This window comes from Ascaphus truei, chromosome 1 (genome assembly GCF_040206685.1).
Source record: "Ascaphus truei isolate aAscTru1 chromosome 1, aAscTru1.hap1, whole genome shotgun sequence".
Taxonomy (NCBI): Eukaryota; Metazoa; Chordata; class Amphibia; order Anura; family Ascaphidae; genus Ascaphus; species Ascaphus truei.
The window spans coordinates 415,602,626-415,630,435 of NC_134483.1; the positions used below are offsets into that span (position 1 = coordinate 415,602,626).

The following is a 27,810-nucleotide window of genomic DNA, read 5'->3' on the forward strand; positions in this document are numbered from 1 at the left end:
TATACTGTGGCAGAACGGCCTCGCAGTAGGGTCAATAAGACGCTAGACATGGTATGAAACTTTAAACTGTAGTGGTTTATTAGCCACAACCAAATAAACTCTGGGTGCACTGTCCCTATACGAAAATCAAATCATAGAAAATAAACACCTATTCCCTTTAGGGAAAGCTAACTACACCATGGCTTTCGCCCTCACTAACTGCATATCCAGCTAAGCTTGTTCCCAAGCCAAAACATGCCCTGGCATATGCCAAAGTCTCTGCATACAATAATAAGGGTTTTGCTTATCTTAGTCCTTTTTGGAGCAGATGTCCCTGCTTCAGCACGGTCTCTCCTCCTTTCTTCCTAGGGGAACTCAGCCCCACATTGAGAAACTCCTCTATACCTGCTTTTGCAGCTGGGGAGCACTTTCATCTCCCCCTTTTCTGGGGAAAACAGTCTCTCAGTATTACTTCCTACTTTTTTTTAAACCTGCAGTCTCTCATGAATTATGCTTTATTAGGCTGCAGGTGCATGCAGTTCTCCAGAAGTAGGTTAACTGGTTGAGTGCTGGACGGTACACATATCCTCCATTCCAGCCTACTAAGTCCATGACTGTTACATATCCCCCTCCCCAGTGTAACATTGTCCGGTGGAGCGGTCTGTGCACCATTCCAATGCACCAGCCTCTTTGTCAGACATGTCTGACATCCACCTCTTCTTTTTCCTTGCCTTCCAGTTGAAGAGTCTTTCCTTCGGGGCAAGTACTAGGCCTTTTAGGCCTGCAGACTGGTCCTTCGCTACATCTTTATCTTGTGCAGGCTGGAGTCTAGGGTTGAAGCTCCGCCTTTGGTGTGTCCCCTTTTGCAAAGGTTTCCAAGCATCCTGCCATCTGCCAGCTCTATTATATGCCGCTCTGTAACCCTGTTCTGCAATTCTGAAGATGCATCTCTGTCCTCTTTCTCTTGTGCTCCCTAACCCTGTAGAAGAGCCTTGACCTCGGTCAGCTTATTGCATACACTCGCCAGTGACTGGTAGGCCTTCTCTTGTGAAGACAGCAACTCCACTTTAGCGGTGATCGCTTTTGGACCTTTCTTTATCAGCATACCTTCAGTGTTGGGTTCCACACAATTTATCTTCAGTACTTCAACTTGGGCGGGATTCTTATTAACCTGAAGTGCACCCCATGATGCCTCTCTATTACAGTCGGCAGACACATAGGCTTTTGTCTTTCTGTCTTGACTCCTTAACTTACTCCATTGGGAGTGTCGTTGGACAATCTGTGAGATCTTTTTCGTCTTACGATCACAGACACATTTCTGTCCCATTCGCGACTGTCTCTTCACCGTGGAAGCCCTTATGGCAAGGAATCCACTTTGGCTCCCATGGGCACTGCAGTATGACTGGATTTTTACTGTGCTAGTCCATCGCAACTTGGCCTTCCCATTCCGTGCCTTTTGGAAAGTAGACTGTAGTACTGCAAATGTATTGCCATCACGCTTCCTGGAGCGCCTCACTTGCTCAGGTGGCTCCAACTTTGTAACTTTGTTTTGCAGTTGAGCAGTGTCCCCAGCTCTCACTGTACCCTTGTCTTCACTGGGATTAGTTTCTGTGGGACACAGATGCTTGGGTAGGCCAATACCTTTTCCTGTAGTGGAGACACTTTTCTCCAACTTCATCTGAAAAACCTCCTGCTGGGCAGCAGTACAGTCCAACGCAGCGTCCTGCTCAGTCTTCAGAGCCTCGAGCTCCTCGCCCAGGTCACGCTTTTGTTTCTCTGCCATCTTGCGGCCAGCATGCTTAGACTCCAGGTCCTTCCTCAGGTCTTGAAGCTGTCATTCTGCATGTCTTTTTCCACTCAGTTGTAACGCATAGCTTACCACAAATGAGGAGCGTCCGAGGAGCTGGGGTAGGGATTGATATATAACACCGACCACAACCGCGAGGGTGCGTCTAGAGTGTAGGATAGTCTTGCAAGCCGGGTCAGGGTTATAGAGGACAGCGTAAACGTGGTACTTGCCGGGTCTAGGAGTGGAGAGTAGCGGATTGTTGGGGTACGCAGCCGGAGTCAGGATTGGAGAGCGCTGAGTCGTCGTAAAGCCAAAGCCAGGTTCAGTGCAGGAGAGAGCAGGGTCATCGTAATCCAAAGCCAGGGTCAATGCAGGAGAGTATCACAAAGTCCGAGGTACAAGGCAGGGTCAGGCAGCAAGGTAAGAGGCAGACAGGCAGGATGCAGTGAGGTTCAGCGTCACAAACAGAAGTTATGCTCGGCAAGGAAGGAGAGTTCAGACAAGGTATTTAAAGGACCTACCACCACTGGGAGACGTCCAGGAAGCAGAAGTGCCCTCTCTGATAGGCTGCTTGATCATGCAGGTGCGTCCAATTACACAGCCGATTAAGGTAGAGGTGGAGCCTTGAGAGAGTGTGCGCACGCCACGTGTAACCCCGCGTATCATGCTGGCGAACAGGTCGCGCGTCATTCGCGCGCCACGGCACCCGCGTCAGTACAGGGGCGGAGACCGGAGGTGGGACCCACGGAGACAGAGGAGGAGTGTGCGGAACTGCTGAGCCACGTAGCTTCGACGTAAGAGCAGGGGCGGGACTGCCCGCGCGTCGCGCATGAGAACCATTGCTGAGATGCCCTCCTTGAGTGCCACTGGGTCCTGACGGACAGGTGAGGATTAAGGGAACAGAACCGCCAGAATGGCGAATCCTCACATCAGTGCAGCTGTTAGTTCATCTTCTTTGGCGTAGAGTCGTTGCGATTCCACATCTCTTAGCAGACAGAGCCAAGCTTAAATCTGTTTCTTTTCCTCTATTTCTGACCTGCAGCTGCCGCTGCGCCTCCCGGACCTTGTCCAGCAGCTTGCGGATATCGCCCATCTCGGTCTCATAGCGTAGTGTCAGGTCGGACACTTGACGGACGGACAGCTCCACCCACTCGGCGAGCTGTAGTTTGCACTCAGCAATCTGCATCTGCAGTTCTTTAGTTTGATCCTGCAAGTCCCCTCGAAGGGCCTTCACCTCTTCCCGATGCTTGCTCTGGGTTTGCATCTGCACCTCCTTCATCTTTTGGAGCTTTGCAGTTTTTGTCGCTAGGATCGCTGCTGCTTCTGTTTTCCAGGCCTCTTTCTCCTTGGCATACTGACTCATGGGGATGGAGCTGTCTCTCTGCTTCTCCAGTTTCTGGACCTTCTCATACAGAGTCACCTGGCATCTGTAACGCTTGCGCTGCCCACGAGCAAGACAGGACCCCGGTACTGAGGTGGGGAAGTATGTAACCATGCACCCACAGCAGCGGAAGCGTGCCTGGCAGGCGGATTGTCAACGTAGCTGGGTCTGGGTTGGAGAGATTGGGTTAGTCCTGATACTTAAAACCAGAGACAGAACATAAAACACAGACAGAGTTCAGTGCACATCCAGTGAAACCCATACACGGTACAGTGCCTAAATATATATGTATAAATATCTATTAAATAAAATGGTCTTTTAGTTTAACATTTTTGGCCAAAATTGTTGTAAGCCCCTGAGCCACTGCACGGCAGACCACAATTTCAGGGGTCCCTAACACTAATATAAATTCTTAATAACCTGTGCAATGCCAGGAAGAATGATTTATAATAAATCTGTCAATATTAGTTGCAAAGTTCTAAGTCTGATTGAAGCTTTTATTCACCTGTACATTACCAGGAAAAGCCCTCTGTATTAGATTTGTCACAACCAAACTGCAAGCAGGCAAGTTCCCCTGAGTGGGAGATGCTATGGAGTGAGCTTTAAACCATTTAAATGTGGGAGGGGGTAAGCTTCAATTAGGTAGGAGGTTGCCACCCTCCAATCAGCTAAGACTAGCTGGACAAGAATTGTAAAACATACTGGACACCTAACAAGCTCCTATTGAACCCCCAAAATAACCACAACATATATATAAGCATATGAGTGTCACAGAGGAGTGCTACTGAGCATGGCAATACAGTATATATTTAAAACCAGAGACAGAACATAAAACACAGACAGACACTCATATGCTTATATATATGTTGTGGTTATTTTGGGGGTTCAATAGGAGGTGAAAACATTTATGTATAGAAAGTAAAAACATTTACAGTCAGTCAGTATGGTTTACAGTCACATGTTTTAAAAACAAATTCTTTATTCATAAAATATACAAACCGCAACATCTCCTTTATCAAAGAACGGCAAGTCAAAACATATACAGTGGGATGGTCTGCAAAACAGTCTGCACCAGTACAGTCCACGAGGGCTGCAGACAGGCCCGGTTTTCAGGACAACCTTGAAAACCGTGCCTGTTTGCGGCACTCAGGGACTGGAATTGTGCAGGTCCTGTGTGTGTGTACAGCAAGTTAAAACATTTCTGTCTAAACACAAGTTAAAAAACACACAACAACATCTCCTTTATTTAAGTATAGCAGGTCAAAACATGTACAATACAGTTCAGCACAACAGTATGGTCTTACCTGTGATTCAAAAAATTCTTTAGTCATAAAATACAGTATACAAAACGCAACATCTACTTTATTAAAGAAACATACAGTATACAGTACAGTGGGATGGTGTGCAAAACAGTCAGTCAGGCCTGCACCACTACAGTCCTTGAGGGCAGCAGACAGGCCCGGTTTTCAGGACAACCTTGAAAACCGTGCCTGTTTGCGGCCCTCAGGGACTGGAATTGTGCAGGTCCTGTGTGTGTGTACAGCAAGTTAAAACATTTCTGTATAAATACAAGTTAAAAAACACACAACAACATCTTCTTTATTTAAGTACAGCAGGTCAAAACATGTACAGTACACCACAGTTCAGCACAACAGTATGGTCTTACAGTTCCCGTGATTAATCCAGAAAGTCCACCATATTGTCCGTCCATGGCCGATTCCTTGCATGGCGCAAAACGCCATTAATGCAGTCTCGAACGCCTTTCATTACAGGATCTGTAATTGGATAAAAGCGCCGCATTTCATCCAGAATGTTCTTTCTGAAATTGTCAGGAAGCGCCTTTTTTACGCGATTTCCGACGTAGTTCACTTTGAAGGCCCAGTCGCAGTACAACGAGTAGGGAACATGGTGCTTAAAAAGTAACAAGGCATACTTGTGGGGTGCACCCGCACACATCACACTATACTTCTCCTTAAGCGCCGGTGTCAGATCGCGCAGGGTAATGTCGGGCACTGTATCGATGCGAGCGAATGTAGGTCTTCTGCGAGCGGGTGTGCTTGAGGCGACGGCGATGGTAGGTTGTCTGGGAGGAAGCTTTCCTCCGGTCTTGGTCGCCGTGTTGTCTCCTGTCGTGGTCTTGACGGGGTTGTCATGTCCTCCTCAACTGCATACATGTACACTACATCTTCTGGTGGAGGGGGTGCGCTTGGTGATGGAAGGGGGTCGATGCTCCCATTCATCACATCCATGTCACCCCCCTGCTCCGGCATCGGGGAAACAGGGGCATTAACACCGAGCAAATGATGTATACCCGCTATGTCAGCCTCAATCTTCTCCATCTGTCGATCCATCCGTTGATCCATATCTAGCATCCGTTGTTCCATATGTAGCATTGTCTCCAGAAGCAGATCTATCTTTGCTAGCACAATAGAGTTCCCGGGGAGATCCACACTTATCCCATTCAGCATCCGTTCTAACGAGCTGCTTCTTGTGCATGGCGTGTGGACATCTGGGTGGATGGGTGCAACGAAGGATGAGATGGGAGTTCCATGGAGAGAAGCGGCAGCGACATCGAAGAAGGGTGGAGGAGGTGACCTGTGGATATCCGGTAGAGGAGAAGCGGCAGCGTCGTCGAAGAGGGATGGAGAAAGTGACCTTTGGATTTCCGGGCGAGAAGCAGAGTCGTCTAAGAGCAAAGGAGAAAGTGACCCGTGGATTTCAGAGGCGGCAGCGTCGTCGGATAGAACCGGAGAAGATGGCCTGTGGGTTTCCGGGAGGGCGGCGACAGCGTTGAGGACGAGGGGTGGAGAAGACGGGCTGAAGATTTCCGGGACAGCGGCGGCAGAGTCGTCGAAGCGTATGGGAGGTGGTGGTCTGCGGGTTCGATGGGTTGGCTGCCAATCGTTTTGCGTCAAGAGTACATCACCGTATATCTTCTTGACATAATAAGGCTGACGTCTATGAAAACCCTTAGCCTTTGGGGTCAGCAGATGGTTTTCTTTATCGGCCTTAGCCTGTCGCTTTTGCCTTGGCGTGGAAACGGCAACCGCCTTTCGCGTTTTCTGCCTAACAGGCACGGCAGAGGCGAGAGGGTTCCTGCGTCCGTAGAATCGGGGTTGCTCCATGGAAGCAGGTGGCACAATGCAGTACAGTATCTGGACAAGGGCAAGTTCAGATAAAGATCATCGAGTGGTGGGCTATACAAAGTGTGTAACCTTTTATGCATGGCGGCGAGGTACAGGTGTTGAAAGTGGGCATACTCTAATGTGAGTCATTACCGTATAAATACACCATCCATTTTGTGGATTCACTGCACATTGAATACACAGACTAAACATCGAATATACATTCTTGTGTTTGTATTTCTTTCTACTTGCAGCAATGGTTGTTAAAAAGATTTCCAAGGATCTCAGCATGCGAATTAAGGAGATGTACACGAGCGGACACCGAATTGCTGCTATCCAACTTCTGGCCTCGTTGTGCCAGCAACCACCGGGAGCTATCATGCACACGGAAAAAACAGAGAACGCAAAAGGGCACCAAGGGTAACTAACGCGTAAGTATATTTATAAAACTTTGCTAAAAAAAATTGATCCAAAAATGTACTGTACATCTACAGTACTGTATCTAATATTTTTGTTTTATATTACAACAGTATATATGTTTTGTATATTTATACTGCATTACAACAGTGTATATATTTCGTATATTTATATTTATATTACAAGTGTATATATTTTGTATATTTATATTTATATTACAACAGTGTATATATTTTGTATATTTATATTAAAAGTGTATATATTTTGTATATTTATATCACAACAGTGTATATATTTCGTATATTTATATTACAACAATATATATATTTTGTACATTTATATTTCAACAGTTTTATATTGCTGCATACAATATATTGTATCCTCTTGATCTACTGTCTCTAATTTTTTTACTTACCGGAATGTTTTTCTTTACATTGTAGGGAGACAACTCTTCTGGTGGACAAAATAAGTGAGGAAAATGATGAGAGGAGTGCATTAAGGGTCAAATACACTCTGTAGGAAAATCACAATCTCGCTGTATCCGAGACCAGCATAAAGAAGATGAGACGCAGCATTGGATGGAAATATGGACGCGTGAGGTTAATACTGGACAGTACAGGAGGTAAAAGTGTTGTTTAGGAAACTGTACTGTACCGCTAAAATTATTTATTCCTTGTCATTACAGAGCGTACCCCATGATACGGGACGTAAACAAAAAAAAAAGAGTGGTCCAGGCCCAGGCATGGATCGACAGTGGAGAAACTTTCCAGGATTGCATCTTCACTGACGAGTCTACTGTGTCGCTGGAGAAATTTGCAAGCTTTACATTCCATAAAAAAGGCCGCATATCTTTGAAGCCGCGGCCAAAAAACCCCGTGAAGCTGCATGTGTGGGGTGCCATCTCTAGGCGTGGACCAGGATGCATTGTCATCTTTGAAGGTAAAATATATCAAATATAATATAGCCAAACTCCGAAATAAAACAGCAAGCCTTAATATATGTAGCATTAAAACCAACCAAAATAATTTAACTTACAACCCAGCCGAAATTAACAAAGAGTTCGTTCAATACTACAGCGACCTATATAACCTGACAAACCCAGTCCGAGACAAAAGGGAGCTAGAAACAAAACTCGATGAATACATAAAAGGATCAAAATTAACCAAACTAGATAAATTAGAATCTGCCCATTTAGGAGACCCAATAACATCCGAGGAGGTATCAGCAGCTATTAAATCCCTCAAGAACTCTAAAGCCCCAGGCCCAGACGGGTTCACTAACTTCTATTACAAGAAATTTGAAAACATACTGAAACCATACCTAGTCCGATGGTTCAATAAGATTCTAGATGGTGAAGCCCCACGAAAGAATCCTTAGAAGCCTCCATTATCGTCATACTAAAAGAAGGGAAAGATCCTGCATTTTGTTCTAGCTATAGGCCCATCTCTCTGATCAACACAGACCTAAAACTATTCGCCAAAATTTTAGCAACGAAATTGAACCGAGTACTAAACACCTTGATCCACCCGGATCAGGTGGGGTTCACCCCAGAATGACAAGCTTCCGATAACATTCGGAGATTAATTAACATCATTCACAACAGTAATGCGAACCATCGCCCCACCCTGATCCTGGGGCTAGATGCCGAGAAGGCTTTTGACCGAGTGGACTGGTCGTTTATGTTTCGAGTTTTCAGAGAGATGGGCATACACGAAAACTTCATCATGGGCATTAAAGCGTTATGCTCCAACCCAATAGCTACAGTACGTACCTCAGGCTACACTTCAGCACCATTTCAAGTCTCTAACGGCACAAGACAGGGATGCCCACTCTCACCTATGCTGTTTGCTATGTGCATTGAAGTATTAGCATCAAGGATTAGGGAGAACTAGGGGATAGAGGGAGTGCCTATAGGAAACAATATATACAAAGTGTCCTTATTCGCGGACGATACTCTTCTTTCCCGGACTAACCCAGAAACTTCTCTAAAAAACCTATTTGATACATTAGACGAATTTGGCAAACTATCAAATTTCAAAGTGAATCACACTAAATCAGAGGCTATAGGCCTACACATACCTAGAGAAACGCAAAGCGCACTAAAGAAAACATTCCCAATAAAATGGATGCCAGACAAAATGAGATATCTAGGAGTGTACATTACTAGACAATATGATGACATCTATAGAGCAAACTACCCAAGCCTTATTAAAAGCTTGAAAAAAGATCTAGAGGCCTGGTCAAGATATCAGATATCCTGGTCGGGCAAGAGTATATCAGTAAAAATGAACTTGCTACCCAGAATACTCTACTTATTCCAAGTGCTTCCAGTAACCGTCCCAATCTATGTAATAAGAGACCTGGAAAGAGCGATAACTAAATTCATCTGGAATGGGAGAAAACCCAGACTCAATAAAAAATTGATGGTCCTCCCCCTGACCCGGGGAGGCCTGGGTCAACCAGACATAGCTTAATACTACGTAGCAGCCAGACTAAGCCCACTAATTTATTGGTCCGCAGCCCCAGGAAAAACACTGTGGGTGGACATAGAGAGGTCAGAAGCTGGGTATGAGGAACTCGCATCTCTCCTATGGGTACAAAAGGCAAATAGGCAGCCAAACGATAGAAATCATCCAGTCTTACTACACTCCTTGAATATCTGGGATAAAAACTGCAAACACAAGCTAATCTCCTCCATTCCATCGCCCCTAACACCAATCAGATCTAACCCTGACTTCACCCCAACTCAAACATCTTTAAACAATGGGATGAGAAAGGACTATCCAAGCTAGGAGACATGCAAAGAGGAGGCAAGATCAAATCATTTATGGGGATAAGAGAGGAATACAATATTTCAAGTACACAAATATTCCAATATATGCAGTTAGCCCACTTTGTCACCTCGATACAGCCCGGAGACACATGGAATAGACCACTCACCAACTTTGAGAGTCTGTTCCAAAGGGGACACTACAACAGGGGGACGATTGCCCAATTTAATTTTACCAGACACTATTGAAACAAAATGAAGGCCAAACAAGCAAAAACATATCGGACTGGGAACCCCTTAGAAGAAGAGGACTGGGAAGAAATATATGAAAGGATAGCCAGGGCCTCTCGGTGCTCAACAATCAGGGAAACAAATTTGAAGGTCCTACACAGATGGTACTATACCCCAGCGCGCCTCCACTCCTTTTTCCAACTAACCTCCCCTATGTGTTGGCGTAACTGCGGCCAAATAGGCACATTTAAGCACATATGGTGGTCTTGCCCTAAGATAATCCTTTTTTGGGGACAAATCAGGCGGCTAATAGAAGGGGTAACAGGCCTGGACCTACCCTGGAACATAGAAACAGTGCTCCTACTAAAACCCAATGAGGGCCTAGAGAGAAAAATAGACTATTTGATAACACAGATCCTATCAGCAGCAAAAACACTAATAGCAAAACACTGGAAGCAGAACGACCCACCCTCTTTCACCGAGGTTTCCCACAAGATAAACTATATAATGACAATGGAGAGACTCACAAGCCAGATCCATGACCGGCACCACACCTTCCTGACAACATGGGATCTGTGGGAGACATACATTTGGAAAAACCCAATAAGACCGACGAAATAAGGAAATCGTTATTGGGTAAACTGACTTTGTTCTGATTAAAGATGTTTCAAGTGTAATTGTATCCACGCTTCCTGCGAGGAGCGTATGATAGATGACACCCTACCACCCCTTCCCCCCACACCTTCTTACTTTTTGTACACGCTCCCCACCCCTCCCCCCTCTCTTTTGTTTTCCCCTTTGTTTTCAGTTTGGAAAAACAATAAAAAAATACAAGTTAAAAAAAAAAAAAGTACAGTACTTGCAAAGAGCTTTCCTTCAATGTGAAACTTGAATTGTTAGAAAAATGTAGGACATACTGTAGAGAGTGAAAAGAGTATATGTGAGGCACTCCTCAAGAGGTAAATGCTAAGATAAATTCAATTAAAGTGAACAATTCAACCAATATGTGAAAGTGCTCAATGTGTATAGGTGATAACAATATTATATACAAAGTAAGCGTCGCAGCTCAACCCTTTGAAGAGAAGGTCCAAGTTGACCTGGAATGGATAGTACAGAGTAGCTTTTGGGGAGCGCAGATGTCACCATATGTGGAAAATATATAATTATAATAATATAGTGCAGTAATTCCAATAAAAACGACAACTAGGTATTCACAGAAATGGAGACTCACACTTTCCCAATTGGGTAACAGCAATAGGTAAATCAATGTGGTCTAGGTTCTTCCCTTTGATAGAAGGCAACTGGTCTCAGCATGATTTCCCTCAATATAACAGAGATGACACTTTTAGTGCAACATTGTTTGTTCAATTGATGTGTATATTTAAACAGCAAATATTACACTTACATTTGCACAATGTGCATAGACACATAAGACTATAGACGCGTGGCTCGTTTGTCTGCCGTCAGCCCCTGCTGCTGTGATGTGTCGCGTCACTTCCGGTGACCCGTCACATCACTTCCGGTTGGCGATCGATCTTGGTTTGGAACGATTCCTCTATAAACAGCCCTGGAAAAGAAACGTTTTTAATACCACTATATTTATAAAGCAGTTAGAAATTATACACAGGTACCTGTGGTGAGAGGGGTTAACCAGGCCAATAATAAAGGCATTATACCCGGCTGGTTAACCCTAAACCCTGTTGGAAGTGAAGTGGTTAAAATGTATTATCCCCATAATCTCCCGTTTTCCTCTACACCACTGCTATTAACCCTAAATCGTGTTGGGACGGAAGGGGTTAACTGTATGTTCATTACACTGACATGTTTGCCCCTATACCACCGCTATTAACCCTAATCCCTGTTGGGACTGAAGGGGTTAAAATATATTGTCCCCTGTGACAGGGTGAATGAACGTAACCAGCCCTATGCCTGGCAGACCTATGTTTAGGTCTGCAGTGCAGCAGTGACCAGGTTAATATTCAGCTGGGAAGCCCTTCTCAATTAGTCTGGTCCCAGCTGCCTCATCAAATAGCTTTAAAAACCCCAGGCTGCACACACATGCAGTCTGTCTGATCCAGTGAGAGATACTGAATTGCTGAGGGAGAACTACTGCTAAGGTCTGTCTTCAATATACTATTTTGATGAACTGTTTGCTGTACTGTTACGCTGGAATCTAAACAGCCCTCATTGGGAAAAGGGCCAAGCCCCGCTCAGGACTTATTTTCTGTTTTATGTGCTACAAAGAAGCTGTTTTGTTTTTGTGTGCCATATTTTTAAGGCTCAATAAATAAGCCTTTGCAAGAAACCCACGTGGGGTTGCATGTACCCTGCAACATCCCCCTAATATCATGTTTTCTCCTACACTATTATTTGTGTCCCTGTTTTGCAGCGCTAAAGCTAGCTGCAGGTAACTGGATGTATGTGAAATGTGCTAATTGTATTTGCGGCACTAGGAGTGAGCTAGCAATCTAATTTTTGGAGTGCAGCTCAGTAAAAAGAAACCATACACATACATATAAGATTGATAATAGTAGCATAAGCAGAACATACTTTTATAAATAAACTGTATTGTACTGGTGTTTTTAAATGTACAGGCAGGATGCTTTTCCTGCCAGGAATGTATTAACATGTAGATATGTTAAGGGTACATGAACTGAGGGCTTTTTAATCTTTGGGCTTCAAAGGGCACCCTGCTAAGTTGGTGCCTCTGTATATATGAGAATTCTGAAGTTGAAAGCCTCAGAGAGGCTAGGTGTTAAAGTGGCCAGGATATCCCTGAGTATCAGATCCTGGTACGCAGGATGGGCCATTCACACTTGGTAGCCAAACCCCAGACTTACTGTCACCAGGTAAGAAGTTGGACCCAGTATGCTAAGCAACTTAGGTGTCAAGTTGACACATGCTCTGTGCAAACCAGAAGCCACTTCTGCCCATGCTATGAACTACTGGCAAGTCTGGGATAGGGGGAAAAAGTGCTCCCACGGAAGGAATTGGGTGTGTATGTTAGGTATAGGGCCCTTAATCCTATAAAGATGCCTGCAGCCCAGTCCCAGAGAGATTCACCTGATATAACAACGATTTAACCAAGTTCCAGCGTCAGCGGTTCGGAGTGTGAGGGGTTAATAATATCGTAACCAAGGATCATCCCCCTCTTCTGGAATTCGTTAGAGCTAGGGGTTCCCGAACGAACCCTGTAAAGACTGAACAAACTTTTAACCTGTTGGCAAAGATATAGGGCTGGCAAGTTGCACCTTAGGCAGGAACTGTTACACGGATCCTTTGCACAGAGACTTTGTTTTGTTCCAAGGACATTTGTTTTCGTTCCTCCATCCCAGTGAGTGTTTATTGTGAAGATGTGTGTGTCTGTCTGAAAAGAAATAAATTACAATTTACTCATCTTGTGTGCTCAGTGCAGAATCCCGGTATTAATTTGTGCATAAGTCTTGGTCTCCCGTGACAGTACCTCATGATCCTCAGAGGAATCATTAAATGCAGTCACATTACATAATTCCATAACTCTCCCCACTAAGTGCTGTGCAGGTGTGTTGGTGTAGCAGGCCTGTCACTTTGCACTTCTGTTGAGGATTGTATACATAGGAAGTTGGGTGCTCCAATGAATTAGGCATATATAATAGTCCTTATAATTGAGACTCTGGAGTAAACTATTATGGAGTGGGTATTTGAGTGATAAACCAGTAAAATGAAAGCATAAAATCTCCCGAAGAAACAATCAGGGTGATAATAAATCAACTTGAAGTAAATCTCATTGAGAATAGCTAAATCAATCTGAGGTAGAGAACACTCTTTATATAATAATTGAATAAATCTTACCCACTCCTGAGCCTCCACGAGTCTATAATGGTGTGTCCAGCCGCAAACGTAGAAATCCAATAGCCTGAGAAGAGAAAAGCAGCGCACTGTCATGGGGCCATGTGGTAAAAATGCAGAATTCTTTATTCAAAAAATATAAACATCACCCCAGGGGTGTTGGAGCTCTTATCTACTATGATGGTGTAGCAGGCCTGTCACTTTGCAAAACGCTTAGTTACCACGTTATCTGGCTTCTGTTGAGGATCTCCTTTGATGGTCCGCGTTCCTCCTGTTGCTCTCGGATCGGTGCTCCTCTGAGCCCCCTCGCAGGATGGACTCATTCCTTCTGCCAACGTCCGGTAATTCGGGTGGAATGTAGACTGGCTCCGGGTCCCCAACAGTCAGTCCTGAGATGTCTCAGACTCTTGCAGCTCTGCCCCTGCATGCTCCTCCAGCCTCTCTTAAAAACTCCTCTTTGTCATTGGCCATTGCTATGTACCTCATGAGTTACATGCTGAATGCACTTGGAGAGGTGCCTGGTAGGGGGCAGTGTGTGTGTTAGTGCTGCATGCAGTTTACAGAGGGTTACATGTAGATGATCTCAACACATTCTGTTGAATTCTAACACTATCTATATCTATTTTTTTCAAACCGTTGTATGTCCTGTCCCAAAGGCCAATCTGATTGGTCAGTTGGTCTGCCACTCACCCTCTGGCCAATCAGATTGGTCTGTGGCCCGGACCCGGCCCCGCATGCCTCTCATTGGCTCAACTGCCTCACTCATCCGCCAACACCTGGAGGGGGGAAGACACACACACAACCACCAGGCCACTCACCCCGCGGCCTGCCTGCTGGATACCATCACACAATGCTCATCTCCCCGCAGGCCTCACACACACACTCTCCACGCCTCTAAGCCCACTCTCCCAATTCCCCTCCACCCCCAGAGCAAGCTCTCTCCGGCTCCCCCCCCAACCAACCCCCCCCAGGGCCGCTCCCCATCCCCGAGAGCACTCCTCCGGCTCTCTCCGTCGTGCTCTCTCTTCCCCGGTGCTTCCCCACTCTCTCCCCCCACCCAGGCCGCTCCCCATCCCCGAGAGCGCTCCTCCGGCTCCCATTACCGAGAGCGTTCCTCCGGCTCTCTCCGGCTCTCCCTGTAGACAGAGGGGGAGGGTGATGCGTGGCCGAGGGGTGACATGCGTGCACTTCCGCCGCGAGCACCGGCCGCCCAAGCTGCCCGAGGACTTTGCTTTCAACGTGGCCCACGAGTGCGCGTGAGGCTGCCGGGGCAGCTTCGTCCCCGCCTCTTACAACCCGGAGGAGGAGGAAGAGGCCGGCCCGGGAGGCGGTGGAGCCGCGGCCTAGCTCCTCTGCGTCAGACCGTAGCGGCCAGGAGGGAGGAGAGCCCCAGGGGCAGCCGAGGAGAAGCGCGGCCGTGTGCGAGGTCAGGAACTGCAAAGGGAGGGATCTTCTGCCCACCCCCCGGGCCTACCCCCCCCCCGGGGCCCTACCCCCCCCCCCCCCTGGGCCCTACCCCCCCCCCCCCCCTGGGCCCTACCTCCCCCCCCCCCCTGGGCCCTACCTCCCCCCCCTGGGCCCTACCTTTCCCCCCCCCCCCCGGGCCCTACTCTTCACCCCCCCCCCCGGGCCCTACCTTTCACCCCCCCCCCCCGGGCCCTACCTTTCACCCCCCCCCCCCCCCGGGCCCTACCTTTCACCCCCTTCCCCCCTTCCTGCCTTTCACCCCCCTTCCTGCCTTTCACCCCCCCTCCTGCCTTTCACCCCCTTCTCCTGCCTTTCACCCCTCCCCCCCTCTCCTGCCTTTCACCCCTCCCCCCCTCTCCTGCCTTTCACCCCCTTCCCCCCCTCCTGCCTTTCACCCCCTTCCCCCCCCTCCTGCCTTTCACCCCTTCCCCCCCCTCCTGCCTTTCACCCCCTTCCCCCCCTCCTGCCTTTCACCCCCTTCCCCCCTCCTGCCTTTCACCCCCTCCTGCCTTTCACCCCCTTCCCCCCCCTCCTGCCTTTCACCCCCTTCCCCCCCCTCCTGCCTTTCACCCCCTTCCCCTGCCTGCCTTTCACCCCCTTCCCCCCTCCTGCCTTTCACCCCCTTCCCCCCTCCTGCCTTTCACCCCCTTCCCCCTCCTGCCTTTCACCCCCTTCCCCCCTCCTGCCTTTCACCCCCTTCCCCCTCCTGCCTTTCACCCCCTCCCCCTCCTGCCTTTCACCCCCTCCCCCCTCCTGCCTTTCACCCCCTCCCCCCCTGCCTTTCACCCCCTCCCCCCTCCTGCCTTCACCCCCTCCTGCCTTTCACCCCCTCCCCTGCCTTTCACCCCCCTCCTGCCTTTCACCCCTCCCCCTCCTGCCTTTCACCCCCTCCCCCCCTCCTGCCTTTCACCCCCTCCCCCCTCCTGCCTTTCACCCCCTCCCCCCTCCTGCCTTTCACCCCTCCCCCCTCCTGCCTTCACCCCCTCCCCCCTCCTGCCTTTCACCCCCTCCCCCTCCTGCCTTTCACCCCCTCCCCCCTCCTGCCTTTCACCCCCTCCCCCCTCCTGCCTTTCACCCCCTCCCCCCTCCTGCCTTTCACCCCCTCCCCCCTCCTGCCTTTCACCCCCTCCCCCTCCTGCCTTTCACCCCCTCCCCTCCTGCCTTTCACCCCCTCCCCCCTCCTGCCTTCACCCCCTCCCCCCTCCTGCCTTTCACCCCTCCCCCTCCTGCCTTTCACCCCCTCCCCCCTCTGCCTTTCACCCCCTCCCCCCTCCTGCCTTTCACCCCCTCCCCCCTCCTGCCTTTCACCCCCTCCCCCCCCTCCTGCCTTTCACCCCCTCCCCCCTCCTGCCTTTCACCCCCTCCCCCCTCCTGCCTTCACCCCCTCCCCCCTCCTGCCTTTCACCCCCTCCCCCCTCCTGCCTTTCACCCCCTCCCCCCTCCTGCCTTTCACCCCTCCCCCCCTCCTGCCTTTCACCCCCTCCCCCCTCCTGCCTTTCACCCCCTCCCCCTCCTGCCTTTCACCCCCTCCCCCCTCCTGCCTTTCACCCCCTCCCCCCTCCTGCCTTTCACCCCTCCCCCCTCCTGCCTTTCACCCCCTCCCCCCTCCTGCCTTTCACCCCCTCCCCCCTCCTGCCTTTCACCCCCTCCCCCCTCCTGCCTTTCACCCCCTCCCCCCTCCTGCCTTTCACCCCCTCCCCCCTCCTGCCTTTCACCCCCTCCCCCCTCCTGCCTTTCACCCCCTCCCCCCTCCTGCCTTTCACCCTCCCTCCTGCCTTTCACCCTCCCTCCTGCCTTTCACCCTCCCTCCTGCCTTTCACCCCCCCCTCCTACCTTTCACCCCCTCCCCCTGCCTTCCACCCCCCCTCCTGCCTTTCACCCCCTTCCCCCTGCCTTTCACCCCCTCCCCCCCCTCCTGCCTTTCACCCCCTCCCCCCCCTCCTGCCTTTCACCCCCTCCCCCCCCTCCTGCCTTTCACCCCCTCCCCCCCCTCCTGCCTTTCACCCCCTCCCCCCCTCCTGCCTTTCACCCCCTCCCCCCCCTCCTGCCTTTCACCCCCTCCCCCCCTCCTGCCTTTCACCCCCTCCCCCCCCTCCTGCCTTTCACCCCCTCCCCCCCCTCCTGCCTTTCACCCCCTCCCCCCCTCCTGCCTTTCACCCCCTCCCCCCTCCTGCCTTTCACCCCCTCCCCCCCCTCCTGCCTTTCACCCCCTCCCCCCCTCCTGCCTTTCACCCCCTCCCCCCCTCCCCCCCTCCCCCCCCTGCCTGCCTTTCACCCCCTCCCCCCCCTCCCCCCCTCCTGCCTTTCACCCCCTCCCCCCCCTCCTGCCTTTCACCCCCTCCCCCCCCTCCTGCCTTTCACCCCCTCCCCCCCCTCCTGCCTTTCACCCCCTCCCCCCCCCTCCTGCCTTTCACCCCCTCCCCCCCCTCCTGCTTTCACCCCCTCCCCCCCCCTCCTGCCTTTCACCCCCTCCCCCCCCTCCTGCCTTTCACCCCCTCCCCCCCTCCTGCCTTTCACCCCCTCCCCCCCCTCCTGCCTTTCACCCCCTCCCCCCCCCTGCCTTTCACCCCCTCCCCCCCTCCTGCCTTTCACCCCTCCCCCCCCTTCTGCCTTTCACCCCCTCCCCCCCTTCTGCCTTTCACCCCCTCCCCCCCCCTTCTGCCTTTCACCCCCTCCCCCCCCTTCTGCCTTTCACCCCCTCCCCCCCCTTCTGCCTTTCACCCCCTCCCCCCCTTCTGCCTTTCACCCCCTCCCCCCCTTCTGCCTTTCACCCCCTCCCCCCCCTTCTGCCTTTCACCCCCTCCCCCCCCTTCTGCCTTTCACCCCCTCCCCCCCCTTCTGCCTTTCACCCCCTCCCCCCCCCTTCTGCCTTTCACCCCCTCCCCCCCCTTCTGCCTTTCACCCCCTCCCCCCCTTCTGCCTTTCACCCCCCTCCCCCCCCTTCCTGCCTTTCACCCCCTCCCCCCCTTCCTGCCTTTCACCCCCTCCCCCCCCTTCCTGCCTTTCACCCCCTCCCCCCCTTCCTGCCTTTCACCCCCTCCCCCCCCCTTCCTGCCTTTCACCCCCCTCCCCCCCCTTCCTGCCTTTCACCCCCTCCCCCCCCTTCCTGCCTTTCACCCCCTCCCCCCCTTCCTGCCTTTCACCCCCTCCCCCCCCTTCCTGCTTTCTACCCCCTCCCCCCCCTTCCTGCCTTTCACCCCCTCCCCCCCCTTCCTGCCTTTCACCCCCTCCCCCCCCTTCCTGCCTTTCACCCCCTCCCCCCCCTTCCTGCCTTTCACCCCCTCCCCCCCCTTCCTGCCTTTCACCCCCTCCCCCCCCTTCCTGCCTTTCACCCCCTCCCCCCCCTTCCTGCCTTTCACCCCCTCCCCCCCTTCCTGCCTTTCACCCCCTCCCCCCCCTTCCTGCCTTTCACCCCTCCCCCCCCTTCTGCCTTCACCCCCTCCCCCCCCTTCCTGCCTTTCACCCCTCCCCCTCCCCTCCCTTCCTGCCTTTCACCCCCTCCCCCCCTTCCTGCCTTTCACCCCCTCCCCCCCCTTCCACCCCCTCCCCCCCCTTCCTGCCTTTCACCCCCTCCCCCCCCTTCCACCCCCTCCCCCCCCTTCCTGCCTTTCACCCCCTCCCCCCCCTTCCACCCCCTCCCCCCCCTTCCTGCCTTTCACCCCCTCCCCCCCCTTCCTGCCTTTCACCCCCTCCCCCCCCTTCCTGCCTTTCACCCCCTCCCCCCCCTTCCTGCCTTTCACCCCCTCCCCCCCCTTCCTGCCTTTCACCCCCTCCCCCCCCTTCCTGCCTTTCACCCCCTCCCCCCCCTTCCTGCCTTTCACCCCCTCCCCCCCCTTCCTGCCTTTCACCCCCTCCCCCCCCTTCCTGCCTTTCACCCCCTCCCCCCCCTTCCTGCCTTTCACCCCCTCCCCCCCCTTCCTGCCTTTCACCCCCTCCCCCCCTTCCTGCCTTTCACCCCCTCCCCCCCTTCCTGCCTTTCACCCCCTCCCCCCCCTTCCTGCCTTTCACCCCCTCCCCCCCCTTCCTGCCTTTCACCCCCTCCCCCCCCTTCCTGCCTTTCACCCCCTCCCCCCCTTCCTGCCTTTCACCCCCTCCCCCCCCTTCCTGCCTTTCACCCCCTCCCCCCCCTTCCTGCCTTTCACCCCCTCCCCCCCCTTCCTGCCTTTCACCCCCTCCCCCCCCTTCCTGCCTTTCACCCCCTCCCCCCCCTTCCTGCCTTTCACCCCCTCCCCCCCCTTCCTGCCTTTCACCCCCTCCCCCCCCTTCCTGCCTTTCACCCCCTCCCCCCCCTTCCTGCCTTTCACCCCCTCCCCCCCCTTCCTGCCTTTCACCCCCTCCCCCCCCTTCCTGCCTTTCACCCCCTCCCCCCCCTTCCTGCCTTTCACCCCCTCCCCCCCCTTCCTGCCTTTCACCCCCTCCCCCCCCTTCCTGCCTTTCACCCCCTCCCCCCCCTTCCTGCCTTTCACCCCCTCCCCCCCCTTCCTGCCTTTCACCCCCTCCCCCCCCTTCCTGCCTTTCACCCCCTCCCCCCCCTTCCTGCCTTTCACCCCCTCCCCCCCCTTCCTGCCTTTCACCCCCTCCCCCCCCTTCCTGCCTTTCACCCCCTCCCCCCCCTTCCTGCCTTTCACCCCCTCCCCCCCCTTCCTGCCTTTCACCCCCTCCCCCCCCTTCCTGCCTTTCACCCCCTCCCCCCCCTTCCTGCCTTTCACCCCCTCCCCCCCCTTCCTGCCTTTCACCCCCTTCCCCCCCCTCCTGCCTTTCACCCCCTTCCCCCCCCTCCTGCCTTTCACCCCCTCCCCCTTTCCTGCCTTTCACCCCCTCCCGCTTTTCACCCCCTCCCCCCCTCCTGCTTTTCACCCCCTCCCCCCCTCCTGCTTTTCACCCCCTCCCCCCCTCCTGCTTTTCACCCCCTCCCCCCCTCCTGCTTTTCACCCCCTCCCCCCCTCCTGCCTTTCACCCCCCCCTCCTGCCTTTCACCCCCCTCCTGCCTTTCACCCCCCCTCCTGCCTTTCACCCCCCCCTCCTGCCTTTCACCCCCCCCTCCTGCCTTTCACCCCCCCCTCCTGCCTTTCACCCCCCCTCCTGCCTTTCACCCCCCCCTCCTGCCTTTCACCCCCCCCTCCTGCCTTTCACCCCCCCCTCCTGCCTTTCAGCCCCCCTTCCTGCCTTTCAGCCCCCCCTCCTGCCTTTCAGCCCACCCCCACTCACCCACCCAGTCACTCACTGTCACCCACCCACCCCCTCACTCACTGTCACCCACCCACCCCCTCACTCACTGTCACCCACCCACTCACTCACCTGTCTTTTGTGGTAAATATAAAAATAAACATGTTGCATTGTAATCTTTTTTTCTTTATGACAATAAGAAAACAGTTAAGTTAAAGTTGTGCGCTAAAAAATATTTTACCCTGGTATGTGCGCTATGGGTTAGGGGGGGCGGCCACCCTGCTCCTTTCATTTGTCCTGGGCCCCCATGCTTTCTGTTGACGACCCTGCTCCCGCCCGTCACCGCAGCGAAAACCCCGCCCCACAGTAAGTCAGCTTCCTTCACCCCCCTGTCACACACCGCACCCAAAGTCAGCCGCCGCCGCAGAGATACCCGCAGTGGGCTGCCACCACACAACCCTCCCGCCTGCCCCCCAGTGATCCACCACTGGACAGCTCTGAAGGGGGTGGAATCACAACCCTCCCGCCCACCCCCCAGTGAGCTGCTGCTGCCGAGCTCTGAAGTGGAGGGGGGGAGGAAATTCCTAACCAAAGGTGAGCCACCGCCGCTAAGCTCTGAAGGGGGGGGGGGGAATTACAACCCTCCTGCCCACCCAGGGAGCCGCCGGCTAGCTGTCAAGGGGGGGAATCCCGGCCCTCCCGGCCGCCCCCCTCAGTGACCCGCCGCCGGAATAGACAATATTGCACTATTTTGTGTTTTCAATTTCTATTACACGACACAAGGCATGTTATGGAAGTAATCAAAGCCTCATTGGTAATTTGCCATTTTGAATACATTACTATAACAGTTTTTTTTCCTAATTACTTTCAACAAACTGTTAAATGTGATTACATATTACAATGCTAACTTGACTCCAGATGAAAAAGAACATAATTATTTTTACATTTCAAATAGCGTTTGGTGGTGCTAGTGGTGGAACATTTTGTTTTCAGGGAAAGTATTTTCTTCTTTTAAATGGTGACATCAACTACAGTATGGGAATATATGTTATGGTAATGACGAACCCTAAAAAGTCAGTATTAGGAAGATAAGAAGATTAGCGCTCTTAGGAAGAACTCTGCTCCTGCAACTGCAGACATTTTCAGCACAGTTTGTGGTTGTTTTTGGTGTTTGTGACGTAAAACATGTATTGTAGCCGGACGTACACAACGTACCACTGAGAGAAGCGGCTACTGTTTCCAACTAGCTACTGTACGTGCAAGAAAGAAACAGTGCTAAGAAGCTATTTCACCAGTGGGAGGGTACCAGTGGATTAAATAATGTTGGCCATATCCATACTTCCATGTATGTTTATATTGGAGTCCTTTTAAAAAGCACACCAACACCAGCACCCTCTGCTGTTGTTTCCCCTCAAAATTACAATGAATTATCATCAGTGCAGAGCACAGGACAACGATGGGTCCGTGCACCAAACTGACAATTGTTCACGCTGATAATTTTACATTAATAGGTGAATTATTATTGTATATATGTATAAAGATTCCTACACTTGCTCCTTTTCTGTGGATTTTTTGCTTTGCAGCTCTGCTTTGATGATAGCGGAGTGAAGGTGGTGGCATGGAGATAAGTCAAGAGAACGCTTTGCCAGTGTGCAGGGCCACTGACAGCTTTCCCAGAGGATCAGGACTGGAGTTGCAACCTGGGACCATCCTGTTGGTGATTCTGTAAGCCCCACCTCTCTTTCCATCCACCCTCTCTTTCCTGTCGCCCCCTAACTCCCCCCTCTCTTTTCCTCTTCCCCTCCTCTCCCCATCTTTCTGTCTCACTTCCCTATCCATCTTTCACCCCACTCTCTCACAGTCCCCCTATCTTTCTCTCACTCACCTTTCCCCATCTCTTTATCACTCCTCTTTTGCTTCCCCATCTCCCTATCCTCCCTAACTCCCTCTCCCGCTTTTCTCTCCCACCCCTCTTTCTTTCACCCTCTTTCTCTCCCCCGCTCCCCTCTCTTTCTCTCACCCCCTCTCATTCTCTCACCCCCTTTCTTTATTTTCCCATCTTTGTTCCTCCTTCCCCAGCTTTCTCTCCGCTCCCATATCTCTCTTTCCCATCTCTTTTTCTCTCTCCCGATCTCTCACTCCCTTGTCTCTCTCTTACTCTCCTATCTCTCTCCCTCCATCCCTCTAATTCTCCCCTTCTCAATCACCCAGCTCCCCTCTTTCATTCTTTCCCCATGCATTGCTCCCCCTCAACATACTCTCCCCCCATTCACTTTGACTCTCTCCCCACCTTGTATTTCTCTCCCCACTCACTCTCTCCTCCCCATACAGTATATTTCCGCCCATGTATTCTTCCCCCCCATATTTGTGTCCCCTCTCACTCTCCCCCAGCATTTATTCCCCCTTTCCTATCTCCCTATCAATCTCCCTACGTAAAGTGTGACGAGATCAGAATTGCGATTTGCATCAGAGTTTATTTTATTTTTACTAAATAGGATTGAAGCCGGGGTTCTCCGAAGCTGAAATGAATGTGGGTCAGCTTTGGAGACCCCCCGATTCAATAATATTTAGTCAAAATAATATAAACTCTGTCTGATGCAAATCGCAATTCCGATCTCGCCACCCTTTAGGTAGCGAGAAAAAAATGTGAGTGTTTAACCCGCGATTTGCATTTTAGAGCTTTGTGAAGAGCAGTTGCTGGGAAAAAAAATTGAGTGTGGGCATTCTTTTAGCTCGCGCACAGCTTGTAATAGCAAGAGCATTAGCGCTTGTTAAAAGGCTGGTTTCAAGCGATGTTGCCATGTTATCGAAGCCTTATGAATTAAATTAAATACACAAGAAAAATCACTTGGAAAGTATAGTTAACAAGCATTAAGTCACTTATCAAAGTTTAGTGAATAGGCCCCTAACCATGATACAAAAATTGTGTAATGTATGAAATTGTACAGTAAAGGAGGAACAGGCAACTAAAGGTATCTAAAGAAAAGGAGAAAAATGATAACTAGATAGCAGTGTTTCAATGCAAAAACTGTTTTTAATTAAAAAAATCTCCTAAATAGTGGAGTAATATTTGGTAACATAATTGAGTTTTTCAAAACTATTCTTAACAACTTGAATTTTGAGTACAGTTTTGGGCACCTAGTTATAAAAAAAAGACTACATAGAACTAGAAAAAGCTCAGAAAGTGGCCCCCACACTAACAAAGAGAATAGGAGGTCTAAGGAAAGACTATTCAAATTAAATGTGTTTAAGGGGATATGCTGATTACTATAGTATTCCCAAAGTATACTGACATATGACAATACAAGAAACTTGCACATACGTTTTCACCCCGACAGCAGAATAATTGACACAGGGTGACACACTGAGGTTAGAGGAATACACATGTCACCAGTAGCACAGAATTGGGTAATGTACAGTAAGGGCAGTGAAAATGTGGAATTTACTACAGTGGCTTTGATGACAGATAAAGTACATACTGTAAATTAAAAAAAAAGATTGAGGACCACATTTACTAATCGATGCTATTCCACAAGATACCGTATGGGCCATTCAAGTGAAAACATAGCACACCTTAGTAAACGTGCCCCTGCTTTTTTTCTAGAAAATAAAAGTATGCAGAGATAAAACCGTAAGAGCATTGATCCATGGGGCAATCTGATTTCCATTTGCTGGAGTAAAGAGGAATTATTTTCCCTTGTGAGACATAATTGTCAGATGTAGTTTTGCGCTGTGGTTATTACTTATACTTATATGGATCAATTCAATAAAATGTACAGTATCCAGTTAGAATGTATCAAAGGTTGCACTTAATTTTTTAAACCCAAACTCCTATGCTACTCAATGTTGGGGATGCTTCTGCTTTAGCTCTGAATTGCCCACTTAACTATTCAACCAACCATATCTACTAATTACAGAAGGAACTTGGTCAATATTTAAAACTTGGCCATATATAAAGGTTGTTACCGTATTACATTATTATAGGAGACAATGAGGTGTTTAATTGTTAATATGTGAAGTAGAGTACTACTCGGCTCAATCGGAAGCAATTAACTAATATGTAAATGTGGCCTGGGTTCCCTTCTCAGTCCCCTACCCCCGCTGCCGTTCGGGAGGTGGATGCCGGTGGGGGTGTTGCGCTAGGCGAGCGCATCGCTGGGGACTACCGGCGGCTCCTAGTCAGGGCGCCGTAATTTTGGATTGCGTTGCACATGCGTGAAATGGCGGCATGCGCAGTACAGGCGCGCGAGGTGAGATTTTAGGGCATCCGTAGGGGACTACAAGCCCCATGATACCTAGGGGCATACCACACATGACGCCATTGAGCCAATAGCGCGTCCGGATTCCCCTGCGCAGACATAGATACATTTCACGCGCTGTGAGGAGCATGCTAGTCGAAAGAGGGAGAAAAGGGTCAGCTAGTGTCCAGGGAGTGGTACTCCTCTGGGCTAGGCCAGACTGTGTCCCCCAGGCCCCAGTTAGGTCCCGACTCACAAGTAGAGCAGTGATTGCTTTAGGGACCGGCCCTTAGATAGGGACTCTGCCCCATTAGCTATTTGGTAGTCAGGTGGGTTCTGGGACCAGAAGCCACAAAGGACACAGACTATCCCGATGGTGATATTATCCACGCCAGAATTCACCCCACACGGTGGCGATTGATGACATCGAACCAGACGGATTCCCTGCCGTATTCTGTGAAACCCGGGTGCAGGAGCCCTGGGCAGGTATCGTTCTACAAGTGCACCAACACTGTACAGCAAGGCGCTGATCATGTCTAAAGGGTGGGGGTATCACTTGGGGACACATACGTGGTAGAGTGGCCAAGGGCCTTGGACAGTACGATGGACACGGTGTGCAGGTAACATGGTGGTGGGCTACTACAGACTGACAGGGTGTATAGGCAATTGACCCCTTCATGCCTTATAGAGTGGTTGACATATATATCATATGTGTGCTTAGTAACGGTCATAAAGGTTACTGTTATATTCTATGTGGTACTATTATTTGATCCTGCACGGGGCTATTCCCATCCATTGGGATCCCATATAGGTGGAGGCGCTGTCACCCAGTATCTTGGATGTACCCCAGGCTCTCAGTGGCGGAGGCTCAGATCTCTGTGATCCAGCAGGTAATATCAGCACCAGTAGACTCTTCACATAAAGGGGAAAGAGGGCTACATAAGTATGATTCTAAACAGAAAATTGCCGGTCTAGGACAATTAGCTGCGTCCATTCAGTCAGATGTTCCAAGGCAAGTTTTAGAATACTCGTCGGCGCACCTGTAGATCTTACTTAACGGTGTGATTATGTCACATAAAACAAATTCTCCCCATTACATTCAAAATAGCTGTGGACACAAAACATAATATTAGATACACACTTAACCTCACGGAAACCTTTTTATTTCCTGTTATATAGTTACTATTGCTTTTTAATCCAGTGAGCGATGAAGCACGTATATCACTGGACAGTTTTGCGTTACTTCTGTATTTGGACAGTGATGGGGAAGGGGCCGGGTCCATTACTGCTTTGAAGATTTGTCATTTAACAATTTCATTTGGATGTTGGATTCAAACATGGAAAATGATTGCTACAGTTTTGTTAGCGTACTACAAGAGGCTGTCTTTGTATTCTATTATATATTGTGTTATGCAATGTTATCCTGTATTCCTAGAGCTTTATGGCATTTTCTTTTGCTAATATCCATTTTCTTATTTGTACTTTTTTGGATGACTTGTTATAATGAGATTTTGAAGACATACAGGTTTTGTGGGTTAAATGCTGTCCTGGGTAATAGCAGTATTCATGTGGAAAAGGGATTCCCAAGTGTTGTAAACATGTGTTGTGTGATCAGAGAAAACATCTACATTGGTATTCTAGTGGAACAGATTGAGAAAGTCTAAATGGCTTTTTTTTTTGGTTCCAATTAATTAGTTGTTCGCAAACTGTTCACTGATATACTTGTTCAAACAAGTGAAACGTTATTATATTTGTGTTATAGTTACACTTTGCATAATTAGATTGTTTTGTTTCCAGAAAATTGCCTACTGTTATCAACTGCGTCTGACTTTTATGAGAGAGAAAATAGATGAAATTTGATTCAGTCATATTCACTTGCCTTTTAGATAGCATAAACTTCTAATTAATTACATTTGTCAAATGACTGCTTTTAGTAAGGTTACTTATTTAATATCCATACAGCTCCCTGTGCTTTAGCTTTATTTTGATTGAAAAGCCAATATTTTATGGAAAAAAAGTAACGAGTTTGTGACAAAATGGTTAGGTCTGAATGTGCCTTTGAGTAACAGGATCAGGTAAAGGCTTTCTATTAATAATAATAATAATAATAATAATAATAGCATGTTCTTGTATAGTGCTGCTAGTTTTACATAGCGCTTTACAGAGATATTTTGCAGGGACAGGTCCCTGCCCCGTGGAGCTTACAATCTATGTTTTTGGTACCTGAGGCACAGGGAGATAAAGTGACTTGCCCAAGGTCACAAGGAGCCGACACCGGCAAGCTCCCCTGCTTCACATTAAGTGCCACTCAGTGTCTTTACTCACTGAGCCACTCTATTAATCTATAATGGCTATCAGTTATGAGTCTATATACTCTTGCTTGTTTTGATATACAGCAGGGCCCCGGGTATACGGCGGGTTCCATTCCAGAGGCCCACCATGTAGTGAAAATCGCCAGAAAGCGGATCCGGCGATGTTCAGTGCTGCACATGCTCAAACCGGCATTTTCGCCGTTCTGCGCATGTGCGACCTGCGGTCTGCGCGCGCAACCGGCGGTCTGCGTGCGCAACCGGCGGTCTGCGTGCGCAACCGGCGGTCTGCGCATGCACACCGGGCGCACCCGCCCATTCTGCGCATGCGCGATTTTAAATTCAACATGGCGGCCCCCTTCTCGGTGCCGCCGTATCAGCAGATCGCCAAAAAGCGGAGTGCCGAGAAGCGGGGCCCTGCTGTATGAGGTGTTGTCTAATTGCTTGGTCCACTGCTGTGGCTTCAAACCATAAAAAAATCATTAAAGCGGAAGTTTGTTTGGTAAAATAATACTGACTCTTTCCCTAGCACACATACTGTACAAAAACGGCATATATTACCCATAGATACAGGTCTATCTCCTGTTTCCTAAAGAAAGCAATACCTACAATTCCTTTGTGTTCTGCAATATAAAAAAATCTATACAGCATCCCCGTGCCTGAAATGTTGATACTAGTGTTGTAAATGATACAGCTGGCCTCCAGCAAACAGTAGAGTGATAAATCAATAATGAACAGAACATTACTTATACACAGTAAAGATTTTTCTGTAGTTTGGTGAGTACTAGCGCTTCCCATTTTCTTTATCACAAGGAGTACTGTAGTTATTGGAGAGAACAAAACATGTTTTTCAGAATTGAAGTCATTTTTGATAGTTGGAATAGTGTAGCATTCCTCAGTGAAACTTTACATGTGTAACATTGTCAGAAAAACATTCTCTAGTATACAGCTCCTACCGTAGCTTGATAACAGTGTTTTTCTCCCCCTATTAGGCCCTCCCATTCAGTGTGCTACAGGGTGAGCAAACTTTTTATGCCGAGCCCCCCTTTTCATCTATGGAATTTGTGGGGCCCCCCCTGCCTGATGTAATCAAAATCACATGAAAAAAAC

General features: G+C 50.0%; 1 long non-coding RNA gene across 1 annotated transcript in view; it reads right to left on the reverse strand.

Annotated features, from left to right (window-relative positions):
• LOC142471368 (uncharacterized) overlaps positions 1 to 14,928 on the reverse strand; it is a 54,407-nt gene extending 39,479 nt beyond the window's left edge. The window contains exons 1-5 of the long non-coding RNA XR_012789422.1: positions 14,624 to 14,928; positions 13,742 to 14,038; positions 13,524 to 13,587; positions 12,910 to 13,059; positions 11,098 to 11,259 (exon numbers count right to left, since the gene is read on the reverse strand). This is a non-coding gene — a long non-coding RNA (uncharacterized LOC142471368). The remainder of the gene's footprint in view (positions 1 to 11,097; positions 11,260 to 12,909; positions 13,060 to 13,523; positions 13,588 to 13,741; positions 14,039 to 14,623) is intronic.
• Positions 14,929 to 27,810: the final 12,882 nt, after the last annotated feature.